General features: G+C 34.1%; 2 non-coding genes across 2 annotated transcripts; both read right to left on the reverse strand.

The window, feature by feature from the left end:
• Positions 9,251-9,322, reverse strand: TRNAW-CCA. The gene has a single exon. It is a non-coding gene; the product is annotated as a tRNA-Trp (tRNA).
• On the reverse strand, positions 9,416-9,487 carry TRNAW-CCA. The gene has a single exon. It is a non-coding gene; the product is annotated as a tRNA-Trp (tRNA).

Here is a 15,339-nt window from a genome sequence, read left to right on the forward strand (position 1 = left end):
TTATTGTAGTAGATAAAGTTAATATGTTATTAATGACCAAATTTAGTTATTTAAATATTTGAATTCATGTACCGTTAATATTATTTATGCAATATAGAAGATACATTAGGATAGGAAAGATAAGACATCATAAAATAGAAGTTTAAGGAGTGTAAATTATAGATATAAGTCATTGTTCTTGAAGAACAAGAAGAAACGTATTTATTAAATGTTTGATAATCACGTCGACAGTATTACCTATATTCTCGTAATTTCACCAAACTTTAATTGATATATATTGTTAAAATTAATTTTTATTTAAGAATTTTGTTTATCTTTGAATTAATAATATTTAATCTTTTGGTGATAAATGTTTCTCGCATGTCAAAAGTTTTTTCTGCTAAAAATATTTTAAGTACGAGAAATTTGATTTTTGAACTTTTTAGTCTTGATTTGTGTATTTATGTTGTTTTTACAATGCATTACTATTATATTTTTGATATTACTTTTCTTGTTCTTTCTTAAGAACAAGAAAATATCACGTTGATCATCTTGAGAATGTCATTATATGAACTCCTTTTACATAACTTGAACAATAATAAAACAATAACTTCACCATACGTGGTAGAAATATATAAGTTGAATATTTACTATCTATATATCCAAAGCATCAATTATTATCCATATTACAATACTCCTTGATGTGCATAAAAATAAATTGGCTCAAAGAGGTCCAAGCGATTCAAAAAGAAAAAAGAAACGAAAGGCTTTATAACATCCTAGGAGACCCAAAAGGACCTGGTAGGCGGCCCTGGTGGGTACCCCCCAGAGTTAGATTAGCAAATGGAGGAGGCCCAGGACATTCCCCTACTCAGATAATGATCAAAACCTAACAAACTATTCGATCCAAAAAGTCCACACATGTGGCACCCCAGTCACCCACGTAGCACCTCATCAGCCCAGAGGTCAGCAGCCACCCTAGAACTACATCAGCCCTAGCAAGAAGGACATCCCTGACGGTTGGGACTCCTTGTAGACGAGGAAGGTCCACCCAAAGCACTAGACTCCTTGGCGGCTAAGTCTCTCCAACGTTTAGGGTCGTCGCTCATGAAGAGTCCTCTCAACTGGAGATAAGCATTTAACGACAAGATTAACAGAAGCTACGAACATATTATAGCTTATCCAAATGGTCCTTATGCATTTCTCCCCGAGAATGAAGGCAACGTGCAGAGCCCCATAGTAGGGGGACACCTCCCTATAAATACAAGTTTACTCCTATACACAGAAGCACTCTCTAACGTCTCTCACAAATTCATGAGACATTCCTGACACATTTCTCACTCTCTAAACACCCCCGTCAAGTTCCTCACACTTCTCCTATTCTCTATCATCTCTCACACCTTCCTAACACCTTTCTCACTCTCTGATCACGTCCCTCATATCTCTCTTACTCTTTAAATCATCTCTCCTACTCTCTAACCATTCTCTAAGCACTTTACAAGCACGTTATCACGTGTTCTTACACTTTTCACCGACTTTTTTCACCATATCTCGATTACAATTACATTTATTTACTTTTTAGTTTTGTTCAATCTCAAATTCAATACTAACTTGGGCGTCAAAGTACGAACCCCTTTTTTGCAGGTCCTCTCTTTAGGATTTGCATTCGCTTCGGCTCAAGTTTTGAGCATAATCCATATCTATTAGACCCGTACATTTTTCGAACGCATCACTCCTATATGTGACAACAATATAGAAAATGAAACATAATAATTATAAGTTACATAGAATTATAAGTTATATTATTAGGATTCATAGTTTGTTAGTTCTAACACCATATAATTAGAATTTAAATTTGTTAAAATTTCTAGTACGTGGTTTATTAGAAGCATTTCATACGTCTAACTTATATAATTTTAACTTCCTTCAACTATATGTACTCTTTAAAGAGTCTACTTGCAATTCCAGAATATGCCCCTAATTTTTCTTTTTTTTTTATGTTTTAAATTTTATACGAATTGTGTATAATTGTTACCAAAAGATAATATTTTTTTATATTTATATTTTTTCCTTTTACATACAGGAATATATATAACTAACAATTTCTTATCTTTTAAGTATAATTTTTGTTTATTTAATAATGTTGGCCATCTTTTTTTATATTTCGATTCTCAAATGACTAATTTGTTAGTTTATAATAACATAACTCCAAATATTTTAGAGACATGGGCATGTTATCAAACTTATGTGATTGTATTGATCTAATCAATGTAAGACGATAGAAATAAGAAAAAATGAATAAGAAAGATGATATTGAAATTCAAAAGCCAAACAATGGGGAGATAATTACTAATTTCATCAAAAAAAATAAGAAATTAATGAAACCAAGCAAGGAATTTATCCTGCCAACAAAATCGAACAAGCCAATGTAATGAAACTACGTGTTTACGTAACAACTTATTTCGTAATAATATTATTTAGCTTTTGAATTTTTATTGAATAGAAAGTTTGTGACATAATTTGTAAAAGTCCAAATTCATTAAGCTTAATGAGTTATGATCTATTTTATTTATAAAGTAGTTATTAAATTAAAAAATATTTCTTAATTAATGAAATACCTTATATTTTTATTTAATTAAACTTTCAAATAATATAATCATTTTGTCAAAATAAACATTACGTGCAATGCACGTGATTACTACTAGTTCACTAAAACGTTCAAGTCTCAGTTGCAATTTATTTATTTCACCTTGGTCACTACCTTATGAATTTTTTTTAAACAAAATACCCCATGTATTTTAAACAAAAAATATTAGTAAATTAAGCAAAATCCTCCGACTAAACCGTTGAACAGGCGAGAGGGTTTAATTTACTTCATTTCTCAAAATATAAAGGTAATTTACTAATATTTTTTTAATGAGATTTTTTACTCATTTTTCATATTACACGAAGATAAATTACATTTAATTCCCCCATATATTTTAGTGCAAAACATCTTGTTGTTTACTCGCCCTATTTTGGTGAGCCCAAAAATCCCTACCGTGGTGTCACTTGAAGTCGTTGAAACGATTAAGGAAATATTCAGCATAAGCTTTGTTGCTTGGTGAAGCTTCGAACTTCTGTTGGAGATTTCGTTCTGGCCTAGGTGTAGTTTGAGTGTAAGGGTTGAGGCAAGCTTCGTGTGAATTTATATGTGGATCTGGTGGTGTGGGGGATTGATTATTAATTAGTGTTATTTCTTTGGTATTTGAGAATGGGGAAAATGCAAGTAATCCTTCGTGATATTACTATTGAGAATTTATTTCTGTAGTGAGCCAATAAATAGAACCCTAAATATTTATCTATTACAAAAAATTGAGGGTTACAAAAACCCCCTAACATTACAAGCTGGATTACAGGAACACTAACAAATAAATTATAGAATATTAGACATAATATCGAAATCAGAGAAAAGAAAGATGGCTTAGGGAGCCGAATCGGGAAGGGAGAGTCCACGGCCACCAAGGCCGGCAACCCAAACACACCAGTTGCTCATACCAACATGCCGCAAAGGCTAAGTCGCTCATCCACCATAGACCATCGAAATCACTCAGTCGATTTTTGTCTTTTGTTCTCAGTTATTCTCTTGTGTCTAAAAGCCAGAAGCCACTGGAAGATTTATAGTGGTAGAGCATTGAAGACGAAAGAGGTGGAGAAAATTCTGAAGCCATGGGAATCAGTTACTTAGAGAAACAAGGGAGGGGGAGAGAGAGAGAGAGAGAAGATGAAGGGAAACAACGGCCGAGTAGAATGAGGAGTAATAAGTGATGGACCAGGTCGGGTCAACATTAGAGTGGGCCGGGTGGTGGATTGGGTAGAGCCATCCAGGTATGTTGGGATGGGTGGATATGGGTTGAGCCTACCAATTGGGTCATGGGCCAAAATATTCCTCCCTTGGACCAGGACCCAACAAAAAAGGAAAACCCAGTCCAAAAATTGGATTATGCATCATCGTCGCCATTTGTACATGCAAAATAGAGATGTTAAGAACAGAAGTAGAAACATAGTACCAGAAGCACTAAGTAGCATACAACAGATAATATTTACGTATAGCAGATAATATTTGCACATAACAAATAACACTAAGTCTTTCTTTTCTTTTTTTTTTTTTTTGCACCAAGCAAATTACCAAAAAAGAATATCAATGGTATAAACCCATAGCCACAGAAACTAAGTCACAAAGACTAACAGCCAAAAGTCTCAACATCCACCAAAACCAAGTCACAAAGACCAACAGCCACAAAGGCTATCAACACAAAGCCACAACATCCACAAAGGAACATCTTTAATGCACTAAGCATAACATTACACACAACAGGTCACAACATTTGCACAAAGCCAAAAAAAAAAAAGAAAAAGAAAAAAATTAAAAAATACCAAAATTTCAAAATTAACCACTTAGCAATTTTTTCAGATTTTCAGAGACTAACCACACAGGTATTTTTTCGCACAAAGTGAACTTTAAAAAAAAATTAGAGGGAATGAAGTTTCAGCCCTTAAAAAATTATTCGCACGAAGCAAAACCAAAAATTGTACTTCAATAATAATGCACTTAGCAAAATTAGAAAGATTCGGCAATTTCAGTAATCACCAAGCAATTTTACTAAACAACTTTTTAGAAAATGGGAGCACTTGAATATTATACTGCTATTTTTCTGTGCTTCAAAGAAAATATATTTTTTTCTACTAGGATTTGAGTATTTCTGTCGCTTGCTGAATATTTTTCTGGTGATTAGTGTTGCTATACTTATGCTAAAAATTTTTTGTCGATATTTCTACATTCTACTGTGAAAATTTCCTGTCGATTAATATTCTGGAATTATTTTGCTTCGTGTGAAATTTTGGATATTATTCTACTTCGTATCCTGATATTATTTTGCTTAGTGCATTTTCTGTAAATCCACTACCCAATCTCTCTGTCAATAACTCACCTGGCCGAACCCCTGAGGTCAAAGGGTATTTGGTTGAGCTTGACCTGAGATCCCCTTATCATTTCTGCAATATCTCTTAAATTATTATCTGTTAATACCCCTGTTATATATTCTCTAATAAATGACTGGTTACAATTTTCAACAATTTGATGGAAAAATTGATTTTTTAATATGACAACAAAAAATGAAAGGCAATTTAATATAACAAAAGATTTTTAAAGCCATTGATGACAGATATTCTGAAAATATTTCTAGAAAAAAGAAAATTGAGATTGATGAGTATGCCTTGATGGGTGTCGAATCCACCAAAAATAATTCCTACAGACACTTTTGTAGAAGCGTGAGTAGGGTCGAATCCACAGAGATTGATTTTAAATTAATTCCTTCAAAAATAAGAATAATTAGGGGGTTTTTGATTGTGAAGAAGAATAAAAATAAAAACTAAATTAAACTAAAGAGATAATAAAATTAGAAGAGATGAATATAAGAGAAGAGTATTCCAGTTAAAGACAGGATCATGCTTAATTCCACGGTCGATCATAGATACAAAGATAACAATCATTCATGATAGATAAATTAGTTATGGCCATTGGTACGACCTAACGACCTCACCTTTCCTTACCTTGTGGATAATCAAGGAACGTCCGTTGACTAAATCCCTAATCAGTAAACAACCTTGGGAACATCCTCAAGATTTAATTTACCGACAGCATTAAGAACTAGAAAGGCCCAATTCTAACCAATAAATTCCTACGAGGATTTATTTAAGTTAGATTGTGCATTCCCCACAACATAATCAAAAACTTCTACATAATCAATTATGCTATGTTACCACTAGTTATTGAACTAAACAAACAATTACGGATTTGCAAGTTCAATTGACTAGGCAAATATTTTTGACAATAAATCAGATTATTTGTAATAAAAGCACAGAAAACACAAATACCAATATGAATAAAAATAGAAAGCATAATTAGATCTCACAACTCGTTGGATTTAAGCATTTACCAAGTTTTCAACCGGAATGAGAGAACCAGCTAGAGATGCTCATGGAAGAATGCATGAAAAGCAAAGTAAGAAAATATCATAAAAACGTAGAGATTTCAAGAGTTCAACACTGAAAACTTAAAGTAAATTACATCCCTATATATAATAACTAGATACCTAATTCTACTAGGATTAAAAGTAGATTCCTAATTAAACTAAAAGGCTTATGGAAATAAAATTATAATCCTAGTTAAACTCCTCATTCATCAAAATATAGTCCAAGCATCTCCAAATTCTTGTCAAAAATTGAGTTTAAGTCTTGTCCGGATTTTCATTTTGGTGCTTTTTTTCATTTTTCATTTTATTTGTCCTAATGCTGCAAAATAATATTTAATTAGGAGCATTTTGATCACAAAATAGGTCAAAATATTACATAAAATAAGCACAAAATGCGATCCTATCATGCCTATTGCTCAATAATTTTAAATCTTTCAGATACTATTTTGATAAAAGTTGAAAAATAAGTTTCAACAAAGGATTTGTGGAAAAAGTTAGAAGATTTGTATACGGAAACTTCTTTACCAAGCAAATTGTTTTTACTTGAATTTTTTTTTCATTATAAACTGGACTCGTTTAAAAATATTGATGAAAATTTGGATGATTTTACAAAATTGGTTCAGGATATAAAATTGACTAGTGATAAGAATATAGATGATTATTATGTCATTGTTTTTTTGAATGTCATTCCTGATTATTATAGTGATGTTAAAGTTATCATTAAATACGATAGGGATAACATTAGTCTTGATGCTGTTGTTAACGGATTAAAGATTAAGGAAATTGACATAAAGACTAATAAACCAAGTAAGGGACAAAATGCGATAAATTTTGTTAGAGGAAGAACAAGATATAAAAATTTCGAACATAAAAGACATAGTAAAGAAACGAATAGAAGCCATGCCAGTTTTGAATCTAGTGATAATGAGGAAAGAACTAGGGATGAAAAACATAGAGATAGGAGATGCTATAATTATGGCACAAAGGGTTATTTTATAAAAGACTATAAAAAGCCAAATAAAAATAACAGAAATAAGGAAGAAGCGAATGTAACCTTTGAGGAATTTTTGAAGAAGTATTTACAGTTTATTGATTTTGTATCAAACCCATAATTTTATTACTTCTTGAATGCTGTGTGCAAGTTTTATACTTAGTGCATTAAAAGTGCTCCTTTGTGGATTTGAGCCTAGGTGGCTGGTTGAGCATAGGTGGCTGTTAGACTTTGCCTCGATGGCTATGAGTTATAGCATTGTTATTGTTTGTTAACATGCTTAGTGCTATTGGCTGTGTGCTATGTTATTCCAATGCTTTGTTAAATATGTTGTGTACTGCTTAGTGCTTCCAGTATCATCTTTCGAATCTTGTTGTTAACATCTCTATTTTTACAGGCAAAAATGACGATGATGAATGCCAAATCAGTACTTGGACTGGATTTCCCTTTGAGTCCTGGTCCAAGGGGGGAATTGTTGGAAAATGGCCCATAACCCTTCTTTGGTAGGCCCAAAAACCCACAGCCAACTTCCTCACTCATCTAGATGACAGCCCAGTCCACCAACCCACGACCCGATTACCCGACCTCTTCACCCGACCCAGCTTTCTAACTATATATTGCTGGTAACCCTAACCCTAATCACTTTCCTCCTTCCTCATTCCCTTGGCTGTTGTTTTCCCTTCGTATTCTCTCTCTCTCTCTCTCTCTCTCCCCCTTGTTTCTCTAAACCATTGATTTCCATGGCCTCGAAATTTCTCTATCGCCTTCATCTTTAATGTTCGACCAATATAAAACTCTTTCCTCTTTCTGGTTTGTTCCAACTTAATAGAACAATACCAGAACCTCAAAAATTTCCTCTATTCTTTGTGAACATATCTGTGATCTTTTTTGAGAAATTACCTTAATGGTGTTGGTTGGTTATGCTTTGGTCCTTGGTGGACCTGACCTGCCTTTCTGATAAAAACTTGCAACCAGTGAGTGAGGTTGCCGGCATTAGTGGCCGTGGGAGACTCTTCACCAAATTTGGTCTTTGAGCCGAAAAAGTGTTGGATTTATGTTTCGGGTTCTTTCTTTATTTTTGTGTAATATATATATATATATATATATATTGTAGATATGATAGTTTCTTCATTGCTTTTTAATTAGTTTGCAATTCGGCTTGTAATATTATTTAGGTCTTTTTGTAACCCACCATTTATTGTAATAGTTTGTGATTTCTGGGCTCATCATTGTGGGATAAAAACCTAACAATTACCAATGGGCAAATTATCTTTCTAAACAAAGTAATTTACCTCTTTGTATTTTAAAAATGCAGCAATTTATCGTCCTATATTTTTTAAAATGAAGCAATTTACCTCCTTAGATAGGGAGATAAATTGTTTCATTTCAAAAAAAAATATAAGGAAGTAAATTACTATTATTTTTTATAAAAGGATAATTTATTCATTTATAATATCACATGGAGGTAAATTGCGTTAAGATAATTATTGACATAGTTAACTGGTGGTATCAGTTGCATCATAGATTTTAGGCAAGATTTTTCACTCAAATATGATTTGATAAGTTTGTCTTATTATAGTGATTTTAGGGTAAATTTCATATTAGCCCCAGTAATATTCAAAATATTTAAATAAGCTTTTGTAAAAAGAAAAAATCATATAACCCTCTGTGTTATTTAAAATGGTGCAAATTATCCTCTCTCTTCTAGAATTGTATCTCACACACGAAAAATACAATTGGGTAAGTATTTTTAGCCCCTTAATGTTATTATTAACCGTAATCAATAACTATTTATTATTAACTATAGCAGCATAGTTAAATGTTATATTTGTTGTGGTAACCTCAATGCATTTGTTTTTTTTGTTTTTTTAAATTTTCTTTCGGTATCTTTTTAGCTCAATTACTTTATATTAATGCTTACAATATGTAAATTAACTAAAATTAAAAATTAAAAACACACAATTTTCTACTGAAAATGAAAACACAAACCAACAATAAACATATATTTCCAAAAATGGAATATGAATGTAGGAGTATTAGCAAAACCCGAAACCAGAGTAAAAAAACATATAAGAAAAGTTAAACCACAAGATAAAAATGTAGATAGGGACAGCGCGCAGCGGTTACATACTTATTCAAACTCTTCAACATTGGTGAAATTCCCCATGCGCACGCGAATAAGTAGGAAGATATGTGGATAGAGATATCAGTTATGTCCGGAGGGGCAAAAGGGGAAAAGAGAAAAGAAAAAAGAAAAAGCGGGAATTGAACCCGACGTGAATCGAACACGCAACCTTCTGATCTGGAGTCAGACGCGCTACCATTGCGCCACGGATCCACTTATCTGATAAAGTTATAAATAATTAATAATCAATTTTTAATGCTATTTCGGGAGGGACAAAAGGGGTAAAAAAAAGAATAAAGCGGGAATTGAACCCGACGTGAGTCGAACACGCAACCTTCTGATCTGGAGTCAGACGCGCTACCATTGCGCCACGGATCCACATGATGCTAGGTATCAATACTTTCTATATTATCGATAATTCCATCAATGTGTTTGAATGAGCTTTTCTAAAATATTTTATAAATTTTTAAATCTTATAAAATATTTTCGGAGCTTATAATGTGCTGAATTTTAGTTTCAGAAATAATCTTTTTAAAGCATAAAATATTGGCTAAATTTCATTTTGCCCATTGTGTTTTGACAAATTAGCTAAAACCCCTCTTGTATTTTGAAGTATAGGCTAACACAACCCCCCTCCCCCGGCCGCCCCTTTTTAATAAGTTCATGAAACCCCCAATTTCATGGAAGGTTGTGTACACTCGTGGGTATGCGTTTGAACTTGATTTTTTGTGCGTCTTGAAAATTTGTTGGCCCTTAATTGATAAAATGTTCCCATATTGTGTTTAAAATTGCCTTAGTCAACTTTACTTGTTTTAATCATATTTTTAGTATTTTTTTTTGTATTTTCATCCCTTCTAAAAAAAATTAATAATTTTGTTCTTAGATATATTTATTTAAATATTAAAATACCAAAAAATATATATATTTTTTATAAATTAATAATTTAATTGAAAAATAATATCACAATCCAAAAACTAATATACTAAAATTTGAAATCTTGGCAACGGCGGGTCATCGTCTCCCAGATCTGCCATGTGGCCACGGCCATCGCTGTTGCCCAAATCTACCATGTTTGAGATTAGTTTAAACCCTTATTTTTTTTTTCCTTATGAATTTAAGATCTAACGGTTGAGATTAATTGATCAGATGTGATAGTTCTTATAAAATAAAAATATATCCAATGATCATTAAAATAGAAAATAACATGTAAAAGATCAGGATCATAGAGAGAGGAAAATTCTCTCTCTTCTCTCACACACATTACACATACTAACAGCCATGCAAGCACTTCAGACCCTAACCCTAAAGGTGAGTCTGGCAGTAACGATGGGAGTTAGGTGGCGAGGAAGCAGGGGCCAACGGACCCTAGATTGCTGGAAAAGGTTCTTGCGACCTTCAATTTCGAGAAAATTGTATCACTAGCCTTGCGAGTCCTTGATGATGGGGATGTTGAATCTATTGATGCCTTGGAAAGAGGCCATATTATAATCACTTGAGTAGCTCCACTAAATCCACTTAAGCTTAGGTGAAGGAGATCAAGCTACAACATCAGCTTTTTACTTCTTTCAATTCAAAATTGGAGCTGCTATGGGATGAGGTCATTAAGGGGGGGGGGGGGGGTAGGCTCTTTGAGGGTCAACCTATTGTGATTCAAAGATGGGAACTTGGGATGATGTTAAGAAAGAGACAACAAACTCAAGTGCCTGTATGGATTTGATTGGGCTATCTCCTAGTTGAATATTGGACTAAGGATGGCCTCAGTATTGTGGTTAGTGGAGTTGGGAAGCCACTGTACACTGATGTTGTTACTAAGGCTTGTGCACATTTGGACTATGCTCCTGTGTAATGCTTGACTTTGGTTATTCAATTCCGAAGCATTTTGTTATTCTTAGTCCTTGAATTGTTAGGTTAGAGATCCAGACGAGGTTGGATAACGAATATGAGCGACTAACATGTCGTTGTGCCAGTTGCAAACCATTGGACATGATCAAGCCAGTTGCCCAATGTTGAAATAGCCTATGAACTTAGTTGTTGTTTATGTTTAAAAATAGAAGTAAAATGTAATTGACTTGGAACCTAAGGTGGCAGATGATGTGGAAGGTAAGACAACTTAAGACCTTGGGCAAAACAAGTACAGAACGGATAACGGATTTTGCTCACTGACCAGGGACAAGTACAGTCTAATGAAAGTGGCTTATCCATGACATAAACCAAGTTTCCGAAATTGAGGACAATCGTCATATTTTGTAGCCAATTTGTTTAATGCATTCCATCAAATAAAATAAGTCTAAAAAATATAATGGTAAGTGGATTATAGACACGCATTCAAAATATAAAGTAGAAAAGACAAGCAGCTTATAGTAACATTGCATTCAAGTTAAAGCTTGATCTTTTAGTCATTACCCCTCTCACTATTTTTACAAAAGCCCACCACTCTCGAGTGGGACTTCGAAAAACCATTTTCTAGTAGGCCTGGAATCCACAAGCACAATCTACTATGCCTCGGTTTTACGATTCATATGGCAAAAGGCTCATGGGAGGTATTCAATACCATTCTCATTACATGAGATTCCCAAGATATTTTGTGTCACATCTTCACATGATCCCGAGGACTCTAAGTGAATCATGCTACTCAAATTTTAGGCTTGACCCATCAACCGAATCACACCTCAACTATCAAGCCCTACGACTCGAGAGATAGGAAAACAATGAGCGTGTTCATTTGTTCACAACAAAAGTGTAACTTGTCTCTATTCCAAATGTGCCACCACTCGTGAGACCATATTTGGGTAGCAGTATCTTCCTCATCACATTATTATAGATGGAAGGCCTGGACAGATTGAAAAACCATTATGATCCAAGTCCATTACGGGCCTAATATTTGTTTAGTGTTAGGCTCAACCCATCAATCAAATCACACCTCAACTGTCGCTCCCCACGACTCGTGAGACAGGAAAATAGTGAGCGAATTCCTTAGTTCACAATAACTGTACAACTTGCCTCTATTCCAAGTGTGCCACAACTCGTGAGGTTTCACTTGGGTAGCCCAGCTTCCTCACCACATTATTGTAGATGGAAAGTTTGGACAGATCAAAACAATTTTGATCCAAGTCCGTTGTGGCTGGACATTTTAAGTTGGTTCAACCAAGTGAGAGTTTGATTGTGTATTGACCAACAGTTTATCACTTTTGTATTTTGCATGCATAAATACTAAATATTTAAAAGCATTAAAAAATAAATGTGATGCATGCAAATAAACCTAGGATACTCCTGTTGGATGATCAAGAGCCCTACCTATACGATCCTCTGAACCCATAGTGGATCTATAGTCTGTCTAGGGTAGCCCTACACTATTAAAAAGTTTATTTACCCATTATCATGCTATTGGGCCTTGTAATCTCTCTTGGATTTCCTCATGTTTTTGCCTTGGGCCTCCATCCACCGTGGGCCTTCTTCTCCGTGGGCTTGCTTTAATTTCATAAGATAAAACCTCACTAAAGTCCTATCTACTCTCATTACATAAGAAAAAAGAAACCCCAATCAAACATCGGGGGGAGTACATTAATAGGTAGGAAGATCAAACCTTATTATTTCAAGGCATAAAACAAGAGATGAAAGTTGTAAATCAAGAGGCACATATGCCCCATCAAATAGAAAATAAAGTCCATATATGCGGTCATAGGCTCGGTGATCATCCATTGTTAATCTAATTAACAACTAAGCATAATAACTCCAAATAATCATGCTCAACACATATAACACATACCATATATTATATAACCTATAATATCCAATATCATAAAATTACAATTATATGGACAAAAATACAAGTTTAGAATTGCAATTGAATGGATAGTAAAATATGTGCACCCAATGCACAAAATATACCAATTACTTAAGCAATTTAATTTCAGAAAAAATCTAATTTAATCCAAAATTAAAATAGCAAAATTAATTATTTCAGAAAAATATGCAGAAATCCAGAAATTCTAATTTTTCAAAAAAAACGGCGAAAAAATGGCCCATTTGTTCGACCGTTCGACTGCAGTACAACCAATCAACCATGCGCACGCGCGTTGGCACTTTTGGTAGAACCCGCGCGCGCACAGTGCACTGCTACAGTGTTTTTTCAAATTTTTTTGTTCTGCATATTAAACGGAAACAAAAATATGTATTTACTGAAATTCCAATTTTCTTAAATACACCAAATATCCAAAATAATTAAAAAATTAAACAAGTTAATTCTAACATATAATCATCAACAACTGAAGCAATTAAACCATGCTTTAAAACTGTAAAACACGTTTTCATGCTTAACAAATAAAGAACACACATAAGTATATAGCCATACATCGAACCGGGCTCTGATACAACTTGAAGAGACAAGCGGATTAGCTTGAAAACGCTTTAGCAGAAGCGAGAGAAAAAAATAAAAATAAAATTATTCTATGACCAACCAAGGGTTGTACCCCTAGTGCTCCCGGGCATTCAATGTAGTATGTGGATTTAAAATAAATAAAACAACAAAGCCCAACATATTATAGAAACAAACGTGAAGCGGTATTTAAACGATATCTTATCTCTTTCATTTTTCATTTGAACCGGCAATCGTGCATTTGCTCCTTTGTTCACTCTAGGTTCCAAGCCATCTAGATATAATCCACACCACACTATGGAAGATTTCTTTGATCTCTTCGCTAGAAGAAATCAAAGCTACTTGGAAGAAAGAAGAGAACTACACTATTGATTAGTATATTCTGTTCATAGAAAAGTTCTCTACAACTCTATCTTTGATCCTAGATCAAAGAGAGTTAGAGAATTAGAGAGATAAGAGGGGGAGAAAGAGAGAGGGCCAAGAGTACTAGGAGGAGGAAGGAGAGTCTATGTTCTCTTCACATTTTACTTTGCGTTGTTATCATATGAATAATGATGATAATACACATACATATATGCTTTGTATGAGAAGATGGAAATGTGATTAGATACGTTCTACCTACCTACAAGAGAACCTCCTTATATGGTATGATCCAATCATGCCATATAAGAAGGGTTCCAAATATGGTCAAATCTACACTTTCCAAAAGTGCAATTTTGACCAACCCTCCTTCTAACAATAGAAGTCAACTCTATTGTTAGTGGACCTTAATTTAGTAGGCCAGATTTTATTTTAGTCAAATTAACATAAATTTAAGGCTCGATGAATTCAATTAAATTCAATTTAATAAAATCCAACTAAATTAAGCCCGATGTCATTTAATCCAATTAAAGACATAAGCCCAATTCACTTTAATTAATAAATTGATTAAGACAAATCCAATTAATTTGATCTTTGATTATACATCCAATAGATCATCCCACATGTTAATAATCCAAATATTTACATCTTCCGAAATTAATTCCTAGTCCTTCCACGGTGATTTGTGTGTAACTTTTTAGGTTCACCTTTCACCTAAACTTGGGCTAGTGTCCAACACTGCTGATTAATTAAATCTAATTTAATTAATCGTTCTTGATCAACCATTGATCAAGAACACTGGCTACCATAGGTGGTCGTCTAGCAACGATTCATGGCACTAGAGATTAGGTGAATATCTTTGTGAACATTTAGGCTGTTGAGTCCATATGAGTACGGTCCTTCCATCTACGGTCTCCGGACCTCAGTCTAGCGCATGGAATTTGGTGTCGGTTCCCATCTTGGACTAAGCATCTATGTTTAATATTTGAGACTATGTTACGCTAAGTTACTCGACATAGGAACCTCTTTTTCCTATTCGATCAACCACTATGGCCACAGGTTCATAAGGCGTGAACGTGTCTCCAAGTGCATAGGAGATACCTCTATCACATATTGATAGGGGACAGATCCTCTTCTTGAAATTCCCATCCCTGCAATATACTCTGACTGCAGTGGACAAGGCTTATGATGATCATGTCTGTGACATAATCACCTCGCACATAGATCTAAGATATAGCCATTGTATGCATGTGATCATGTTTCCTCAAGTCTGAGGACTACTCCTGCATTATAATAGTCGGGGACTCAAATCATACCGACCAAGCCTCCAAGGTTTTCATATGACGATCCCCGCGAGTCAATTCAATTAGTTGACTACTTTGTCAACTAATCCACTGAAATTGAATAGACGTCCAACGTCCGTCGCCGATGAAACAAGTTACTCATCCAATGAATGCGCACTCAGTACAAGTCTCAATAGGACTCTCGATGTCCA

Source organism: Sesamum indicum, linkage group LG9 (genome assembly GCF_000512975.1).
Source record: "Sesamum indicum cultivar Zhongzhi No. 13 linkage group LG9, S_indicum_v1.0, whole genome shotgun sequence".
Lineage (NCBI taxonomy): Eukaryota > Viridiplantae > Streptophyta > Magnoliopsida > Lamiales > Pedaliaceae > Sesamum > Sesamum indicum.